Below are 20758 nucleotides of genomic sequence, written 5' to 3' on the forward strand. Positions count from 1 at the left end.
ACCGCCGCACAATCTCTTGTTGTCGGTGATCAGCATTCCGATGGTCTGAGCTGGCTTACAACAGTGTAAAGACATCAGTGGCATGTGTTATAATATATTGAGCATTGTACTCCTGAAGAACGCACGAAAGAAAGAACATTGTTCTACTAGGGAGCAATTCATCGGGTTTTTCCCAGAGACTCTTGGGTCAAGTTTTTATAGGCCTATTTGATTTTCAAATTCTTTTTCCCCCTTTTTCCTCTCAGTGAGCCATAGTGTCCAAACTTGTCTACATTTACTTCCCATGTTTTGTGCATGGTAGATGTCCTTTAAAAAGAGTATCTCAAATAAGTCTTTATTCTTGTTTTGTTGGCTCTTATTCTGTGTTTTCATGAACTCTGGCCCTGGCCATGGCAACTGCAAGAAAAATGTTAACATTGATTGACAGGATTAAGAAAGCCTCCATGCCTATCCGCATTTCAAACACTTTGGGAACAATGGTGTTTGGTGTGATTGAATTAATGAGATATCGTGGACTGTCAAAAGAGCACACATACTTTACATAAACCTGATTATCTTTGCATGGCAGAAATGAAAAAAAGGAGGGAACAGAGGTTTGGCTTTCACTCATACCTCCAAAGGAGCCATCAAAGTGTGTGTGCCCTGGCTCAGAGAGTGATGTGCCCGCTCAACTGGCCTGCCCTCCCTTTCTCTCCACATACTGCCTGGCTCTGCTTAGCATACATCAGCCATGGGCTTTAACAAGTCTATTCAGGCGACTGGACCCAAAACAACACTCTTTTCACAGCTCAGCACCTCTGTGCTGATTTTTTTTTCCCTATGGGTCTATTGTTTAACTTGAACTAAGCATACATTTCAACAATTAGACCCAAACTAGCTCCTACCACCCTAGCTTAACCCCAAAGAGTGACATCAGTCATGATACTACATGCATTTTGAGAGGTGAGCTACAACTGGTGCTCACTTTTAGCAATAGAATTACTGGAGAGAGAAGAAAGTTTCATAGGAACTTCTTCTTCCCACTTAAGTCTTTAAATGTTATTTCTGTCCTCTGGGAAATGTTCCAGCAGGCATAATAGTTTGGTGAATAAATACAATTCATTGAAGCGGTCCTGCATTTTAGCATAAGTCTTTTTTTTTTTTTTTTTTTTTTTTCACAAGAAGACATCATGGATTAAGAGGCTCTGAAATGAAATGTAATCCAAAAGCTGAAAGGATTCTGCCTACCTGCATACCTGTCTGTCTATCTGTCTACTTACCTGTCTTACGACCTCTAATAATTTTACATGGTCCTTACTACCACAGATGAGTATTAGTTCCTCAAATACACACAGCACTGGCTTACTGAAAATCATAAGTTTAATGGAAGTGGCATTTTTTTGATGGCATACGGCCCTTTGAATTTTTTTCAAACAAGTAGTCATTTTTTATTGAATTAAACACCTTAATTAAAAAGAAAATAGCTGATTTTTTCACTCTATTAGTAGATAATAAGAATTATTTTTTTTTTCTAAAAATATTTTTCTCTCTTTTGTGTGATAAATCCAGATGGAGGCAATGTAAAAATGCTATTTATCCAAAAGATTCTGGTCAGCAAGACAAGTCTTATATTATTTCTAGCTTGCCTGGAGTAAAGAGATACTGAGAAAACCTCAAAAATTGTACATACAAGAATTTCCAGACTATTTTTTGCAGACACATGAAGAATGGATAATTTAAATGAAGTTTAAATTAAAAAATCAAGCGTTGTTAGTTTGCTTACAATGTCTCAAACCTCTAGTCTTCTGAAGATCCTCATATCATTGTATTACTTCTCACCAGATAGGAATATATAGATTTTGTGTAAACATGAAGTACAAGATTCCTTTTTTTTTTTTCTTAAGGATCCTTTACTCACCTCTATCATGCTTTCAGTCTTAATGAATAAGCAAGATATAGCCTTTGTAACTTGAGTGGTTATGGTGCTGAGCTGAAAATGATGAGATTTGGTGGCCAGATAAAGTATTTCTGCCTTTCCCTCTTTATAGACTTCCCTAAAACCTTGTAGCACTCCCACAAGCTTTAGTGATTCTATGTTGTGATAAATGATTAATTTTCACTAAGGCTTTTTAAAAATACTGTAAGCATAAAGAAGTTTAAAAATCAACTGGTGCCACATATTGAGCATTGCTTTGTAAATCATTAAATAATTTATGGCAAAACTCATTTTAACACGTGTGCATATTTTCTGAGGCCACGGATTAGTGACAAGCCTATCATAACAGATTAATGTTTCAGATCAAAGAAAAGGTGGAGAGCACTGCACTGTGAAGTCACAAAACAAAACAAAACATCTCCCCCCAAAGCTTAGCCAGTAGATGTCTCTGTTTCACAAACCCTGCCATGGGTTTGTGGATGGCTGCCACATCCTCCCAGTTACATCTCCTGAACCCTTCTTACTAGGATAAACTCACCTTCACATAAAAATGGCAAGATGATGTGAGGGTGGTGGTATTTTGAAGCCTGTATGAAGCTGTCTGAATGGTCAAGACATTTGGAACTCAGTTGTGTACACAGCAAGCAGTAGAGATTGAGAAAACTAGTTAGTTAGAGACTCTCTGATAACTGAGTTGGCGTAACCAGACTGCTTTGCACTACATGACAGGGTCTTGGGGGTACCACCATTTGCCCCTTTTTATCAGCAACCAGGATTTCCAGGATCTACATGACAACAGAGATGTTAGGCTTCCTGTCAGTGCTCTACACAGTCATCTGCTCCTTCTGAACTCTTTCTCTTCCAATCTTAAGATACAGAGTGAAACCAGGGGAGCTCCAGACCCCACAGGAGGAGCTATCCTTCCTTCTCCAGTCTTAAGAACTTGTCTACCACAAGGAAAAGAAGAGCAAGAAGATACTGGACAGGCAGGTGTCCTTGGGAGAGGAAAACAAAACTAAGTGTGATGGTATAGCCCTGCAGTTTCTTCTGGCCCTTGAGCAGCCGCCAAATTGCAGTGCCTTCAACAGAACGCTCTGCTCAGTGCAGCACGGAGAAGCTTCACCTTCCACAGAATGTCACTGGCCTCGTTTCTCTCCCAGAAGTGGCAGTGCTGCCTATTTCTCCTGCTGAGAGTTCTGCCATTGAGTTAGAACATGTTTTCAAGTACTCCTTTAAATTCAAAGAGCCACTTGCATGTCTAAGAAAGCAGCAACATAAGGGAACTTGAAATGGCAAAACCGATTTCTGCTTGTGTGAACACAGGTCTTGTTGATACTTATGAAGACTTAGATGGTCTTTCCTGCTCTTTTAAGAATAAACATTCACTATACCATGTTATTTACTTTAAACTTTGCGAATTATATTGCTTGCTTTTCCTCCTTACTTCTAGAGAATTTCAGTAAAACTATGCTTTTCATTTATTAAAACTATTATAAGTTGAAATATTAACACCTTTATCCTTGATGTAAACAAAAGGATGGCCTTTTCCTCATCAAATAGATAATTTCAATTTGGGTGAAACCGATGTCAAGGATTTGTAACTGCTTTAAGCTAATCAAAGTGTTGTCTGCTGTTAATGTTGATCCTTCTAGTCTACCACCTGCCATGTCTCACCGTGCTTTTCTGCCACTTGTCTCATGTCAGCACCAGCACTGGCATGTGTGCATGCCCATGGTGAGCTGCATTGCTGCCCACACCTGCTTGCCCTCCTGGTCAACCTCAGCAAAAAAGGGATAGCAAGAGCACCTGTCTGGGGCTTGGATGGAGAGGTGGGTTTTTCATGTTTGGTTTAGATGAGCCTAATGCAATGGTGGAACCCCAGCCTAAAAGTGGGAGATTGAATGTTAAAAAGGAACATGTTTAAGGATATGTAACTAACAGGTATAATATTTTCATTCCACCCAAACAGAAGCCTTTTCATTTTTATCTGCCATCTTTTTTTTCTAGTTTCTTTACTGAAGGCAACATAATTTCTATTTTGGGTCCATCAGTACAGGTGGTGTTATTACCTATACCTTTTTTTTTTCAAAATATAGGTAAAATTTTAATACAAAAATGATTACGAAAGCAAATCACACAGTTTCTGAAGCAGCTGAAAAATTTTATGATCAATATATAAAAAATGTACGCAATAAACTCCTTAAGAATTCTTGGCAAGTAGGTAGACAAGTAATAGAAAGGTGAAGAAATTGTGCGAGAACTAATGAAGAAACCTTCACCCAAGTCTTTTGTGCTTGACTTTGTTTCATTTTAGTCCCACTCTGAATCCTGCACAGTAAGCTAATACCTTTATCCTGATTCACTATCATGGGCATGCAGCCTTCCAAGAACCAGTGATGCTCCAGCCCTTATCCCTGTCTTAGGCCTCCTTCAGGTGTCATTCAGCCAAACTGTAGCTTGCACATAGCTCACTGTGCCATCAGAGCAAGATTTTGTGTTGGTAGATAACTGTGCAAGTTTCTTCCACATGTATCATCCCTGCCAGCTTTGACATCCCCTCTGTCTTCTTTGATGAGCAGGAAACATTTCTTTCTCTTATCCTAACACACATTTCCAACATATTTTACACTGTGTGCATTTATGTAAGGGCTAACTACAGAAAGACATTACCTTTATGAAGTGATTCTTCTCCTCTTGGTCTCAGACAGGTGTGTCAGTATCTCTTATTAATAATTTTATTAATACTTTGTTGGCTGAGCAGAGGCTCCTGCCAGTGAGTTCCAACTGGATCAGCAAACACCAGCAGATGTGGAGTAATGTTTTCAAGCATATGAATTGAAACATAGTGGTTAACATATTATAAAGTATTCCTAATTTTCCTAATCCTGGCAGACACTTTGAGCCTCATCTCCAGTAATATCCTGACCCAAGAGCAGTTCAGCAACAAAAATCACATTTACCTCACGGCACTCACAATGCCATTAGACTTTCTAGGAAAAGGCATAGAGTGCACCTAGAAGCATGATCTTTCTGCCACTTCCCTATTCTTCTAATTCCTAAATCAGGTAGTATAGAGTTAAGCATTACAGATGAGCAGCATTTTTTGAATTTCAATTTTTTTTTTTTGCAAGAGCAGTATACATTTTCCATTGTGTAGGCCTCAAGTCCTCTAATGTCAAAGATGTCAGATGATGGTTGAAAATTAAATTGCACATAATACTTAATTTCTTTAAATAATGACCATACAGTGATACATTCCAGGGGAAGTTAATTTCTAGGTACGCTCTTCTAAAGAATTTACACATCTTCAATTTTTTGAGCAATATTGCAATAAATTTTAATTATAAAATTATTTTGTGTAAAACCTTATCAACTTTAGAGAAACTCTAAAATGAAAATATTTTACTTTAATGACAATATATGTAAAATAATTCATTAGTATGCAATAGGTTTCTTGTTTTACATTATGATTTCCTGATCATATTTCCCGCTGGGTTAAACATAGGAATCTGAATTTTAAATCTGGCAATATTTAGAGATTAGGAGTTTACCTCGATAGTGGTTTTACTTTCTTTTTCAACATTGTTTTAAGGGGTGCATTCTTTGCACTGCAGATTCAGTATCCTTGAGTAACCGGAAATCATTAATAAATATAATTATCACTAGCAGTGCTGAAACAGGGCAAGCTTTGAGGTTTGTACAATGCCCTGGCAGAACATGCCTGACTGGACGAAAAAGTTTACGGAGATTAACACCCACAGAGCTAGCCCACTGGTAGGTTGTTGCAGGTTAATGGAAATGTGTGGCAACAGGCAGCAACATTAGCAGGGTCTTTATCTTTAGGTCTCATAAATATTCTCCTTAACCCCTGCTAACACCCATGTTTCAGCCTTTTCTAGAAAGAATTAGGACAGCTAGCTCCATGGTTATTGTCAGGATTAGGCACATTCAGTTCAGGGTTTCCCCCCTCCTGGCTATGGGTTCAGAATTGCCCAGCTTTCTGGACACTTTTTCTGGGCCTCTGTCAAATATGATTTGTTGATTGCTGCCCTTGTCTCTTAACCAAAGGGAGGGAAACTAACAGCAAATTCTTCAGTAGTAGAGAAGTGACCTCAGGACATTTTGTTTGAAACATACTGCTCTGTTAAATAAAGCTCTAAAATACATAAATGAAGGTTCACAACTTTCCATGTTTAAAAACCACTTTGGTCCTTAAGTCAAATTTAAAAGGAGTATGAATGTCTAGTAATCATATACGAGTTTATTTCTCTTTTCAAGCCTTTGTTAGTTTCTTTGTATGTTAAACCACAGAGACTTTTTCTTTAGTATATTGAAAAATGGAGCTGGGAAGGGGTTAAGGATCTTCGTTGACTGCAATTTCTCAATCAGCCTCGGGAAGCCTCAGGTCAGCTTTGCTCATAAAACTCTGCACAAATATTTCTTTTTCTATCAGAGGAATTCTAATTCCACACACAGACCAGTGTCACTCAGATTATTACACATTATTAAAAATTAATTTTAAAAAATGGTTTGGTCCCTGAAACTGTGAGAAACCAAGCTTTGAAAAAACTCACTCCAATAATAGTAAAATAAATACCAAATGAAGTCCTCTTTCCTGTTTTTAAAAAATATTTCTGTTATCCCTTGATTTTGAAATCTTTCTTTTCTTTCCTCATTGCACAGTACAAATGAAGATAAAAGACTATCCACATGGAAAAATAAATTATATGGAACTTAATAGGTATAAAAAGCTGCTATAGAGATTAATAGGTTTCCACAGAAATTACTCTAAAAAACCATATAATTGAATAGAAACTTCAATATAAAATGTGAAAAATCACTCCCTCCTGTGGTAAAACCTGTAAGAGGGTGGGCACGAGAGAGAAATGGTTCTGTCCCAAGGAGATTGTTGTGCTGTGTGGAAGTGGGGTGGGAGCTGCTCGTGCCTGGCAGCACGACACAGACCTACAGCCATGCTCCAGGCAGGGGTGGCCACAGGCAGGGATGGCCACAGGCAGCTTACCCTCTCAGGAGAGAGAGGGGGGACTTGCTGCTCTTCAGGAAGCTACTGCCAGCTGCTGAGAAAAGGGTGGCTATGGGTGAAGGGCAGAAGATTTCCTCTTCAATTTTTTTTTCCCCGTCATTGTCTTGTCCTGCAACTCAGTTTGAATTGTGTATTTTCAAAATTGCCTTTTTCTAATTTGTGCTTTAATAAAACTTAGTCCTTTAGGGTATTTGTGTTCCTGCATTGTAGCAGAGATGGGACTGTCCTAATTCGTGACTTTGGTGAATATGGGATCTGGAATACACCCGAGCAGACATAAAATCCTAACCCACTGCTGGTCCCATCCTGGTAACTATCCATGTGCATGCATATGGCTCAAATGAGTCTACAGTCTCAAGATGAGGATTCTTTAAGAAACACAATCTTTTCATCAAACTGTGTTACTTGCTTATTTTCTGTCAAAAAAGTTTATAATTCTCACTGTATTTCCTAAAAATCTTGTGTGTTTGTGTGTGAGTGTATGCACGTGTATAAGAGCAATTAAAACCTGATATAATGTATCAATCACCAGGAGGAAGACCTCTAACCCCCTAAAATGGTTTTACTTGTTTATTTCTATACATTAATAATCTTATTAAATATGAATATTTTAAAAATATTATTAACAGACCTAGACAACTCTCTTAACAAAGGTGGCAGTTACTTATAATTTTAACCAGTGTCAACTTTTGAACAAAAAATTTCGCTAATTTACCTTACACCTCCATAAGAATAAAAATAAAAATAAACAACCCCACCCCACCAAAAATAGGGGTTTTTATGTTAAAACATTTTGAGAGTAATTTCTTAGGCAGATTTCTCATTTCTTTATATTGCTTTGTAGTAAATTCTGATCATTTGAGTGCTCATCGGAGCAACTTGTACTGGAGACCAAGAGAACAAAAAAGATGAGGTGGAACAGAGCCATTAGCTTTGCAAAAGGAACGGGGATGTATCAGTTTTGGTGTCTTCCCAGAGAAGACATGTAAGCAAGACATACATCACACAAAACTGTACAAATGAGACCACCTGTTAACCACCTGTTTAGCTGATAATTTACAACATTTGATATTTTTCAGAAAGGTCGATATTTGACAGATGCTGGCAGATAACCCAAATTCCAAAGCATCTTATGGATTTCCTGCTTTAATAACCACCTGCATAGTTGTCAGCAGTTTGTGGCAGTGAGTGGACTTTCACATATCCAGTTGTATACTTCTCTGTTGGACTTTTCAAATTATATGCAGAAAGTACTATGACGAAAGTCCTGTGAGGATTCGGAAAGTGGAAGAAACAGGTAGATAGAAAATATTAAGTAAGTTGGTGACTTAGCATTCTTTTCCTTAAAATTTCTGATGCCATGTACTGAGCACCAGGCTTCTAGATCAAACAAGAGCATGAGATCATCGCAGGATGGATCAAATCTAGAAGCTATGAAGGCTAGGTCATTTTCTAGAAACAGGATAATGCCCAAACTTAATGGTCATATTGCAGAAGCAGTAGATTAATTCAGCGTGTTCAACAAAAAGGATTTTCTAAAAAAATTGCAATAAATTTAAAAATGGCTCATTCATCCATTCACAAAAGTATTGGAAATGATGGACTCTAAGAATGTACAAAAGTTTGTTGCCTCAGCCTGCCACAGCCTGCTCTCCTGGGAGCAAAAATCATGAAAAATAGATGCTGATCACAAAGAAACCATGGGGGACTCTTAAAAATAATGCTGGTGAGGGCATACATATTTCCTGTACCGAAAAAGAAGACAATTTCTATGTTACCAAGATGGGAAGACAGCACAAACATATGTACTTTGATCATATGAAGAGTATGGATGGAAAAGACCTTGAAACATTTAGTGCATCTGAAGGGGATCATAAGAGACCACCCCCTCGCAGAGGATGAGTGGTGAGAAGATGGTGTGTGACAGATGCTCAGGAGTAAGTTACTTATAAATCACACAAGAAATGGACTGAAGTGACTCCCAAATATTGCAGTAAGATGTTACCAATATTTTACGCAGGTTTCACCCTATGTAAAGGGAAGACAAATATCTCTCATACCTCATTTAGCTCACTCACTCATGGTGTTACTCAGTATTCCTGACCAGCCACAAGTATTGTTGCACACAGAACTTTTCCAGGACAGTGGGAATAATGGTCAATTCTCTCTGTATATATAAACTCAAGCTGAAAACACAGTATATAAGATGATTTTGTCTGATATTCCCACACATTTTCCACTCTCAAGATATATAAGGTGATCACTGGCCCAGAGAAGAGGGTAAATATTCAACCAAACCGAAAAGGACCACAGACATAAAAAAACTATTTCATGTATTAGATGAAAATATTTATTTTCTCAATGCTATTTACTGGGACATTTTTCAGAGGACGTTTTGGCTTTCTGCATGAGTTGGTTTCAGGTTTGAACTTGTAACATGAGGTGCAGAGAGTGAAGGCATTGTGACAACAGCTCTGGCTTCCTTCCTGTCCCCTGCAGGTAGGAGGGTCAGGCAAAAAAGATACTAAAGCTCATATTGCACACATAGTAAGCACAGAGACTTGGTTCTGGAGGGTAAATGTGATTAAAGGGGTACATCTGCTGTATTTAGTTCAGAGTCTGTGGGAAAAGGTGGCCCATTCTGAACAATGTTTTTGACAAACTACATTTGATTATGTTAAAGGCTGAGTAGTTAAAGTCCAGAGAAAAAAGCCTTTTGAAGGCCATACAAAGAGAACACTTGTTTTGCCTTGTTAGAGGAGTGCAAATATGTGTTTTAGTGAGTGTATTATATGAGAACAAATGTCTGGTGCTCTACATTAGGAACATTCCATCACATTTGCTTTCTGTCCCTAAGACTTTTTTTTTTTCACTCCTCGTTTCTTCGGCTATTTTCCCCCCTTGACATTTCCTTTTTCGTTAGAACTATTTGTTTTAAATTCAGTCTTATCATCTTATCCTCAGAGAAAGACACATTGGCAGAACTACAGTAATTTCACGATTATAAGCTGCACCATTTTGACTAAAGTTTTGGTCTGAACCTGGAGTGTGGCTTATAATCAAGTGCAGCTTATATATGGACAAAGAATGAAATGTTGCTGTTTTAGTTTGGAGGACAGGTGTATGCTAAGAAAGGCAGGAGCTTCTCTTTGAAATAGAGAATGTAACCCCCTCCCTCCAAATTATTATAATTTTGAAATCAAGGGGCTTTCAGGCAAAAATATGGGAATTAGGAATAACAGTTCTTTACTAGGGAAATTAAAATAGAAATACATTATTACAAAGAAACAAACCCCAAACCCTGACAAAGTCAGAGTACAACCTGACACCCTGTCAGGCAGGGTGTTGGTAGCAGTCCCATTAAATGGTGGCTGCATCCTCCTGCAGTGACAGATGTGATTCAGTTGGAGCAGTGCTCCTGCAGAAGGTGCAGTTTCCCTCCGGAGGTCCAGTGGTGATGTGGAGAAATCTGGTTTTCCTCTGGAGTCCAGTGGAGAAAGGAATACCTTAGTGTCCCAAAACCTATGTTTTTATCTTGGTAAGAAATGTTGGGCTCTTTCCCCTGACTGGAGCAACTTCCAATGGGATGCAGTAATTTTATCAGTCACACAGTGGGACTCAATGGGCCATTAGCAGAAAATGACTCGCTGGAGGAAGGATGGTTGTGAAAAGATAAAGAACAATGTCCTGCCTGGTTTCAATGGATGGCCCATTAGCAGAATATCTCCCGTGAAGATAAGGATCACTGCCCCAACCTCAACAGATGGAGGTAGAATAGATACCTTTTATCACACTCTGTATTGGAACTCAAGACACTTGCCAACACCCGGACATGCGGTTTATAATCAGGTGCGGCTTATAACCGTGAAATTACTGTATTTTTTTGTACAGTAATTTCATGATTACAAGCTGCACGGACTATAAGCCGCATCTCTGGGTGTTGGCAAACATTTTGTTCTTTGTCCATACACAAGCCGCACCCAATTATAAGCCACTCTGTTGTTCGCAGCGAGGACCCATGTGCAACAAAGTTGCCAAATAGTAACAGAATCACTGGATGGCAGGGTTTATGGGCTCAGCCCTGCTCAGGGTGGCTGCCAGGGAGCAACCCCAGCCCTGCTCACCGCAGCTGCCAGGAAGTGGGAGAACGGCGTGCCCAGGCGCCACTGCTGCCGCGCTTGTCGGGGCTGGGCAGCACTGCTGCGCTTGCGGGGGGCGAGCAGCTCTGCTGCGCTTATTGGGGGCAGGTAGCTCCACTGCGCTTGCAGGCTTTCACTTCCGGGTTTGGAAATTTCCTAAATTTGTTAATATATTAGCTGCTCTGGAGTGTACGCTACACTTCCGGGTTGTGAGCTAAATTTTGGTCAAAATGGTGTGGTTTGCAAACGTGAAATTACTGTATATTGGTGGGGAAGAACATGGTGATGATTTTATTAATATTTTCTCAAGTTTACATGAACTAGATATTTAATTTACCAGCAGTGATTTAGTAGTAAAATAAGAACCAAGGAGCCAAACAAACAAAACTTTTTAGGTTCAATTTTCTGAGGAACTGCTAGGAATGTTGTCTGTGCGAAGTAATAAAGGAATTGTGTTCTGGAAGCACAGGTGTGTAGCTGCTAAGTGTGGTATTTATTACTAGTAAATGTATTGGTGCATGTAAAAATATTTGATACTTGTTTCAGAATTGTTACCTAGCCATTATATCTATGCACAAAAATATGTACAAGGTGTATAAAAAACCCCATATCTTTCATTCTTTGCTTTAAAATTTAGGAAGAGGGCAAAACGTTTTAAAATGTGAAATTATAGAGCTATATTTAATGCCTATAATCAACTATTTTTCCCTTAGAGGATAAGAAAATGCATTAAAATTTCTATGTGTTACCACCACCCCCCCTTTTCTTAATTTTAAATTTTTCTGCACTTGTCTCCTGAAGAAATCATACTTGCATTGACCTATTCAGGTTGTTTTATAAAAAGCATCTAGTGGAGTGGATTTTTTAATTTAGGGGATCATATGAAAGAGCAGATCCTTAGCTCAAGTGAGGTATCCTAGTCTCGACTACTATGATGTTCTGGAAATTTTCCTCAGCTGGTGTTGTCCAAATTTTAAACATTCAGTGTCCACTACATTCATTACACATTTTGTTCTGTAGGTCTCTAATTTCTAATTTGGTGGTTTTATGTGGTTTTTTTTAAATTTTTTTGTTTGTTTTGTTTTTTGTTTTTGTTTTTTTGTTTTTTTGTTTTTTTGTTTTGTTCGTTTTTTGTTTTGTTTGTTTGGTTTTGGTTTTGGTTTTGTTTTGTTTCTGAGTAACTCATATAAAAAGAACCAATCTGTGGAAAATTTCTGAGAGAGCAAGGGACAAGTGCTTTGCTCACAGTGAATTGAGTGATTTGTTTACAGTGGATTGTTTACACATAGAGAGTCTTAAAGAAAAGAATGTGCAAGTTAACTTGAAGCCTCACATCCTTGTGTGTTCAATTTCTATTTCTGAGATCGTGAAGGGACATGCAGGTGAGTTAACAGGTGCACTCAAACCAGTCTATGGGACCCAGGTTTCTCATAGTAAGATGAGCTCAACACTGTAACATGCTCTAAGTTGTAGCTGCAGAGAGCTTTTCTTCCCATGCAAGGTAGCCTTTCCCTTACTGATTTCTTCAGCTCCAAGGCTGAGGGATGGATGTGTGGGAACATGGGAACATGGGAAGAAGTTAATGAATTGACATATCTTTCCAGTCATCAATACAAAATTCTTCTTGTTCCCAGAATTTCACATTTAATATGCCCGCTGATTTTATTCCACTTCAACACAATATCCCTATCATTATACTGATGCTTTTGCAATGTCCATGGTTGCAGTTTTGTGACTGCTCAGCCCTTCCTGGTCACCTGGAGCTATAGAAATGTCTGCACATTCCATAGCTTTATCAGAAGGTATTTTTCTGGGACTCCCTGGTATCTAAAAGATCAGTCACTAGAATGTGCTGAGATGTGCACTAGTTGCTTTGCCTTGGTGGGTATCAGATGCAGGGGTTTTAGAGGATGAGGAGGAAGAGATAACAACATTAAGCATTAAGATGCACCCTCTATTGCCTCATCTACTCTAGCCCCTCATTCTCTTAACCTGGAGTTCATTATTGTTACCATTTTGGCAACTATTCTTTCAGCTGTTATTCTTGTGCCTTTAAATACCTTCCTATTCAAAACAAAACAAAACAAAACAAAACAAAACAAAACAAAACAAAACAAGCCACACTTTCACACCCCAGAAGAAAAAAAAAATTCTGGAAGATCTTTTCCATTGTTTTCAATTGCCTCCTTTTGAACGTTTTTGACTTAAACATCTCTAACCAGAAAAAAAACCAAAATATTGAGGGTGGAAAAATATGGATAAATAGCTGTGGGATCAGACTCAAGATGAAATCCTTAAAGGGCATTTAAATGGGCTATTCCTTGGCTGTCTTTTTTGAAAGGGACATCCTTCCTCTGCAGAAGTTCAGTGCAATGTTTTCACATCAATAACTGGATTCCAATAGGATGAGTCTGCTATCACATCCTGTAGGCTACACTGCAAATATTGGCAATTTAGGGAGAAGAAAAATAATAATTTAAACTAATATGTGGAAAGAAGATACCCAGTAATGTTTATGGACATGAATATTTGTTTTACATGGGAGAATAAAAGAACCTGGTTTGCTCAACATCAAATATAAAAGGTAAGAAACAGAATTTCTCTTTATAAATACTTTATAGAAATACATATCAGAAGACAAACTGGAAGACAAACCTGAATGAAGAAAAAAATGTACATAACTTAGATATCTCAGCCAAGAGGTAGGTCTCTAAATATCAGGAGAGTGAACTTTTGGAACAGACTTACTAAAAGACAGAAGGGGCAAAAGGGATCAAATTCCTTCTAAGCTGATTTTAGGTAAATTTAAAACTGGAATTATAAAAATGTAATTGTCTGTAATGGGAGGGGATGTGAGGATTTTGACTCTTCATGTGTTCTTAGGAATGCTAGAGAAGAGTAGGCTGCAGAACAAACATGGTACAAGGTTCTAACATTTAATTCCTGATTTTGAAGATAGCCAAAGAATGCAGAAAACCAGAACTTTTCATTAAAGACGAAGTAAATTTTTCTTCTACATATTTTCTCCACTCAATCAATATTTATCTGCCGAACTTTGGATAGCAAATTTATTGCATATTCTAATTGAACTGTATAATCTTCTTTGTGACCATTCATTTTGGTGTTCAGAAACAAGAGGAATGCTCAGCTTACTTTTCTGCTAGGCTTTTGTCCATTAATCATTCCTAGCATGGACTGAAACAAAGTGAATCTTAAGCTTACATTCTTTCCCACTAAAAATATATTGATTTTATTTTTCAATTTTTTTTTTTTTTAAATTTCAGTCTCCTCCATTTCACATGCTGTCCATACTTTTCTGTTCACTTATTGTTGGTATGGTTGAAGTATCTCCTGCAATTTGTTTTAATTTCCTAATTCAAGTCTAATGCAATTCAGTCAAAGACCTTAGACCTGAAGCCTAAAAGTCAGGGTGACTTTCAATAACTCTCATGTGCTCCCTTTCCATATCCAAATTAAATCTAGTGTCTCATGGAAGACCTTGCATAGACTTCACACCTATTTTACAATTCCTTTCCTGTGTGATTCTCTCTCAAACCTAGTGAAACCCTCAAACTGACTTGCTGATATCAGTGATGATGCTGATTATGTGACAGGATATTCAGAAGGGAAATTAATGTATAAAAATATGAGAGAACAAAACACAAGATTCCTTCAGCTTCTGGCACTGCTATCACTGCAGTATCTGAGAAGTGAGCGTTCTGAAATCTGTGGTGATGCTTCCTCAGCTCTTGGCATATGGCAACCTTTGCCTACCCTCTGAGGTGCACATTACCTTCTGAACTACATGATGCAGTAGAAAAACTTGCTGCCGTATGAAGTTATAAAGATGGAAAAAAGACCAAAAAATACATTTACTGAAAATATCAATTTCAGTCTTGTACTGTGAAGTCTGAAAAAATTAAAATTTTTCTCTACAATATTTAAAAGAGAAGAAGAGGTTTTTTTTATTTGCAATAATTTAAATTTTGTTTGTCATTATGGAGTAAGAAATTCAGGGTAATAACACCAAAATAAATGAACTTTTTCCAGATTTATGTAAAGAACTGAGAAAAATAATTGTGCCTAATTAGCAAACAGGACCTTGTTGGAGATCAGTTCAGTTCAGCTATGGAGTCCTTGTGGTGGTTGGAAAAAGTCAATCTTTTTGTGAGTGATCCTGAAAATATGTAGGAACTTTGGGTAAGTCAGCTTGCATCTGGTTTTAATATTTCATTTACATGTTACTGTCCTTTTAACCTACCTACCATTATATATAGAATATATTCTTTCTCATACATATGAAAAATGATGTTCAGGGTCAGTTAAATGATCTTGCTACAAAAATAATAGTAATGAAATATATGAGGAGGCCATTAGTGGATTAACTAGTCCCTTTTCCTTTTTCTTTTTTTTTTTGGTATGTATCAAAGAAAAAGAATAAAAACTATTTCAAACTATATTGTATGGTCCCAAATAATAAACAAGAGTGCAACACAAAGGGTGTAATGACTTTTTAATGCATTATTCCTCATTTATTACTTTTCATATGGGGCTTAGATGATGTATGGAAATAACATTTTACAGCCATTTATAATATCATTCTCTATAAGAAGGTACCAAGTGAGGCAGAAAAAAGATGGGATTAAAATGGAAATAAATGAAAAAATAAAAAAAATCCTTTTGAAGATTATTTATTTAAAGTAAAAACTTTGTATTTTCAGTTGAACAGTCCTTTGCACCCAGGGAGCCTTTCTTTCACTCAAAGAATGCTTGTTAGTAACAATTTCTTGTTGGCAAAAGTTAAATGTCTTTTCTTTTTGATCTTAAAAGTTTAATTCTTCTATATTAATCCTGCTCTTAATCAGAGAGATTTACCATGACTTAAGAAGGACACATGTACGCACACAGCAGGGAACAGACAAGAAAAGAAAAAAAAAAAAAAAAAGATGACAACTCCTATTTATGGTTAAGCTTTGGAAAGATATAATTAGTTCAGAACCCAGATTATTCAGGATTCAAGAGACGGTAGCTTGCATTTCCTATCAGTGCAGATTTTAGCCCTGGAAGGTAATTTGCTTTTTGACAGAAATTCTGGAGCCTTCACTTCTCCTCTTCAAAGGCCTCCCACACCAATTAAAAACTAACTGCAGATCATTCTGGTGCCCCATGAAGGAAACCCTTTGTTTTTTCTGCAGCATAGGTGCTGCAAGCTAACCAAATTGCAAGTCTGTGCAGTTTCACAACATTAAGAAACATAAAAAATATAAGGGACAAATTAAACAAATTTGAACAAATGTCATGTTACAGCCCTCTGTCAGGAAATGAGACTTTACATCAGATGGTGCTTCAGTCACATGTTGATCTGACAGCAAAAGCATTGAAAAAGAACCTCTTTTAATTTTTTTTTTTTAATTGGTTGGTTGCATCAAATAATGCCTTGTTTTATGTTTTGTTGATTTTAACACAATGAGTGCACCCAGCTCACTGGCCCAGGCAATGGTCAATCTCACCCAACGATGGCAAGTCTCAAAAGCCAGGATGAGGAGGTAAAATTGAAATTTAATGGCACTTCCTGCAGAACCTTTTCCAGTTTTTAGTGATTTGTGGCTTAGGATTTCTTGAGAAAGAGATCTTGAGGAGTTCTCTTCCATGACCTTTGATCAGTCAGTTCTTGAAATCGCACAAAGTTCTGACATTTGTAGCATCCTGGGACAATGAACAAAGATGTTCTTTGTATGGAAAAATATCTGCATTTATTTGTTTTCAATTTTCTAGTCACATCTGTTTTCCTAGATGTCACAATGAGAAAAAGAGAGTACAGATGTTCTGATTTCATCTTCTGTGAGGCATACATGGATTTTATGAACCTCCACTATTCCCTCATTTCACCCCAGTATTTCTTTTCCAGTCTGACCAGTCCTTCATTTCAGCTGTTCTTTGAAAAAAAACTCTTTCTCACCTTTGATCACCCACATTGGCTTTCTCTCCAAGTTTCCTACTGTCTGGCTTTGAATGTTTTTTGAAAGGGTAACAGACTAATATTTTAGATGCAAAACATAATTCACAAAAGTAACATAATTATATTTTAATTTTAATTTAGGGTTTAAGGTCTTTTTTTGTTATTCTTTGCTCTTTGACTGAAGTACAGTGACAATTTTATTCTGCTTTAACATAGGTGTCAACATAATTTAAATTTTCTTTTTCCTACAATTTAATTAACAAGTGGAATGGAACTTCTTTTGTTTTCCTTGGCTACGTACTCTGTGTGTTAGCATAGATTGAATTTATTCTACTGTCTGTTGCTTTGAGGACAGAAGAGAAAGTTCTAAAGCATTAAAACCACTCTCATCAGACTGTGAAAGGTGCATGACACAGCATTGTGGTGCAGTTTTCAAACCAGGGACTCCCCAAGTAGTTCATGCAGGACAGAAAGTCTTTGTTTTTATATGCTCATCCTGCTTTAATATATGCTGTCTCTACTGGGAGCAGCCACATACGGTCACTCCTCTCTGAATGCTTGTATTTGCTTTTCTTAATCTGAACAACACTGAAACAAACTGGGGTCTTTTCATTTCTGTAGGAATAGCTATCTCAGGATCTGCAGTGGCAGCTGAAGGGTTAATTCCCAATGGACACAGAAAAGGCAAGCAGTCTGGGCGCTGGTTTGTAAAGCGAATTTTCGATGTGTAGCCCACAGACTATCATTGATTGCGGTAAATAAATAAAACCACTCCTGACTTTTATTGTTGTAGGGAGTAATTATAATTCACAGGGCCAGACCCTTTGTGCCACAGAATGCTTCATTTGTGGTTTGCATGAGCAGATACATTAACTTCTGTACGCTCTTTTCATTAGAACGCTATTACTCATTGAGGACTGATCAATATATCATCTATACAACATCTTGAATGTGGATGTCTGGACCCATTGTGGGCTTGCTGATAATGACTTCTTTATTCAAGCCAGCTTGTAGGAACAAGGAGATAAAGAAAAGGAAAGAGAATTATAGCATATGCTCATGAAAGTATTCTAAAGGTTATAAACAGAAAGCAGGAGTAAAGCTACAGGGTAGGGAAAGCGATCATAGAGAAAGAAGAGCGTAACAGAACTGAAAGTTGAAAAGGAAAAAAGGTTAGAGTTTCACTGTATTTCTTTTTCTGACATTATGCAAAGCAAGCTAAGTTTTAATAAACCTTCTTTTGAAACTAGTCCTCTCCTTTGGGATTATATTGCCCTTTAGGTTTTCATATCCTAATGCTCTGCTCATCTTGTGAGGCATTTAAGTATTCCCAGTGAAAGCAAAGCACCATTTTCCTTCCCCCTTGCAATCTTTTATTTATCTTTTGTTCTCCTCCTTTCTCTTCTCTCCTCTCTCCTTCTACCCCAAATAAGCTTTCTGGGGCACAAAGGTTTTATTTCTTCCATTAACTTTTAATTTCTTGTGTATTATATTTTTCCTTTCTTTTCCAAGCTTTTCTTACGCTCTTTATCAAATTTTATATCATAACACTATAACTTTAATGTGTGGTGTGACAGACTGCAGCTTGATTCAGGCTCACTGCTCTCTCCATATCTGGGATATGTTTTGGGAAATGGTGTTGAATAGAAAATTATATACCCACAAAACAGCTTATTAATTTACTCTGTTTTTTTCCTTGCTGCTCTACTTTGGCTTCTGTTTGGTTGATAAAAAATAAAAGAACTATAATCTGTTCCATGGATTGGAGTGGAGATGCCACACAGTTGAAGGAAATGCAGAAAGGTTTAGAATTGTTTTCAAGAAATAAAGAAATAAGTGAAAAGAATTTATGAAAGAATGCTGAAGAGAGCCATAGCAAGTTCCAACCTTGGGGTGGGAAGAAAAAAATACCTTGTTTTCTTCTGAAAGAAATCAAAACCAGTTTGGTCATAAAGTAGATCTTCATCAAGTAAGTATTTTAAGTACAATGACAATGAAAAGAGTGCAAATCAACCAACTATTAATGATACATGAAGTTACATATCTGTAACTGAAGTTACATATCTGCATAATGTATACGTTAAATTTAAAATCTTGTGAATTGATTTTAACAGATTCAGCAGCTCAGGAGGAGATTGCAAAGGAGAAGAGTACAGTAATTTCACAATTACAAGCCGCACTGAGTATAAGCCGCACTTCTGGGGTGTCAGCAACGTTGAGGTCTTTGTCCATATATAAGGCTCACCGGACTGTAAGCTGCACTTTCGTTTGCAGCAAGGATCCCCGTGCAACTTTCACAAAGTTACCAAATAGTAACAGAATTGCAGGAACGCAGTGTTTACTGGCTCAGCCCTGCTCAGGGCGGCCGCCAGGGAGCAGCCCCAGCCCCGCTCGCCGATGCCGCTGGGAGGCAGGGGAGCGGCATTTCTGGCTGGTGCCGCTGGGAAGAGGGAGAGGGGTGTGCCTGACTGCTGCTGCTGGGAGGAGGGAGAGGAGCGTGCCCAGCCAGTGCCGCTGGGAGGAGGGAGAGGGGCGTGCCCGGTCGGTGCCGCCGCTGCGCCCCTCGGGGCCGGGCAGCACTGCCGCTGCGCCGCCACTGCCCCGCTGCCCAGGGCCACTGCTGGCTCAGACTTCCAGGTTGGAAAATTTCCAGAATTTGTTCATATATAAGCCACTCCTGAATGTACGCTGCACTTCCAGTTTGGGAGCAAAATTGTAGTCAAAATGGTGTGCTTATAATCGTGAAATTACTGTACTTTCAGTGACAGAAAGTCAACACCTAGAAGTCAAAAAGAAGTTGAGGTAATAAGGAGCACAATTCAGATTTCTGATGCTCCCTGAAAATTAACAATTAAAGATCTTCAGCCACATTTTAAGAAATACCTTGCAAAAGCAAGTTGGTTTTGACCTCAATCCAGCAATCTAAAGGTGCTAACCCTATTCATGGAAATTAGGGAATAGATGTTTACACTGCAAAGAAAGATAAGCAGCATTGCCAACTTCTATAAGAATGATTGAAATATTGCCCAGTATGTTTTGATAACGGTAACAAAGATGATCAGAAAAGCTGACATTTTTTCTACCTGAGAAACAGAGAAGAGCAATTTCTAATGAGCTTAGGATGGGAAAAATTTTGCTCAAAAAAAAAAAAGCTTCTGTATTCAATAGCCAGGTCCTTCCAATAAAGTTTCCACTAGAATGGAAATGCTCCATTTTAGCTTATATTCATTTATCAAGTCACATTAAATATTATTATTTGGAGGTAGGTACCAGTAACTATACACTGTTTCATCTGCTCCAGCACTTTATGAAAGTTGCAATTCAGGCATTTCACTTGTGCCTCGAGGTGAACTACAAGGCTGCAGTACAGAAATTAGAGGAGAGCCTTAATCTGCCCCAGCTTCCACTTTCTGTGAAGGTGAGAAAATACAGTTAAATGAATAACTCTGTAGAGATGATACTTTTCAGTTTGGTAATCTGTTCAACCAAGTGGGGAAAAGAGAAGTTTCTAGTCTCCAAAAGAAAGAAAAGCAAAATTGTCTAAAGAAAAGGTAAAATCAGAACAAAAATTAGCATTCAAGCTCTAACTGGCAATCACTGTGGGTGGTTGGGCAGACCTGGTTAATCTCTGCCCAGTTTCTATCAGACCCCAGACACACAGTCAGCCAGGTATGACTTCACCTCGAAAAGGCTCTGCAGTC

This window comes from Catharus ustulatus, chromosome 1, assembly GCF_009819885.2.
Source record: "Catharus ustulatus isolate bCatUst1 chromosome 1, bCatUst1.pri.v2, whole genome shotgun sequence".
Lineage (NCBI taxonomy): Eukaryota > Metazoa > Chordata > Aves > Passeriformes > Turdidae > Catharus > Catharus ustulatus.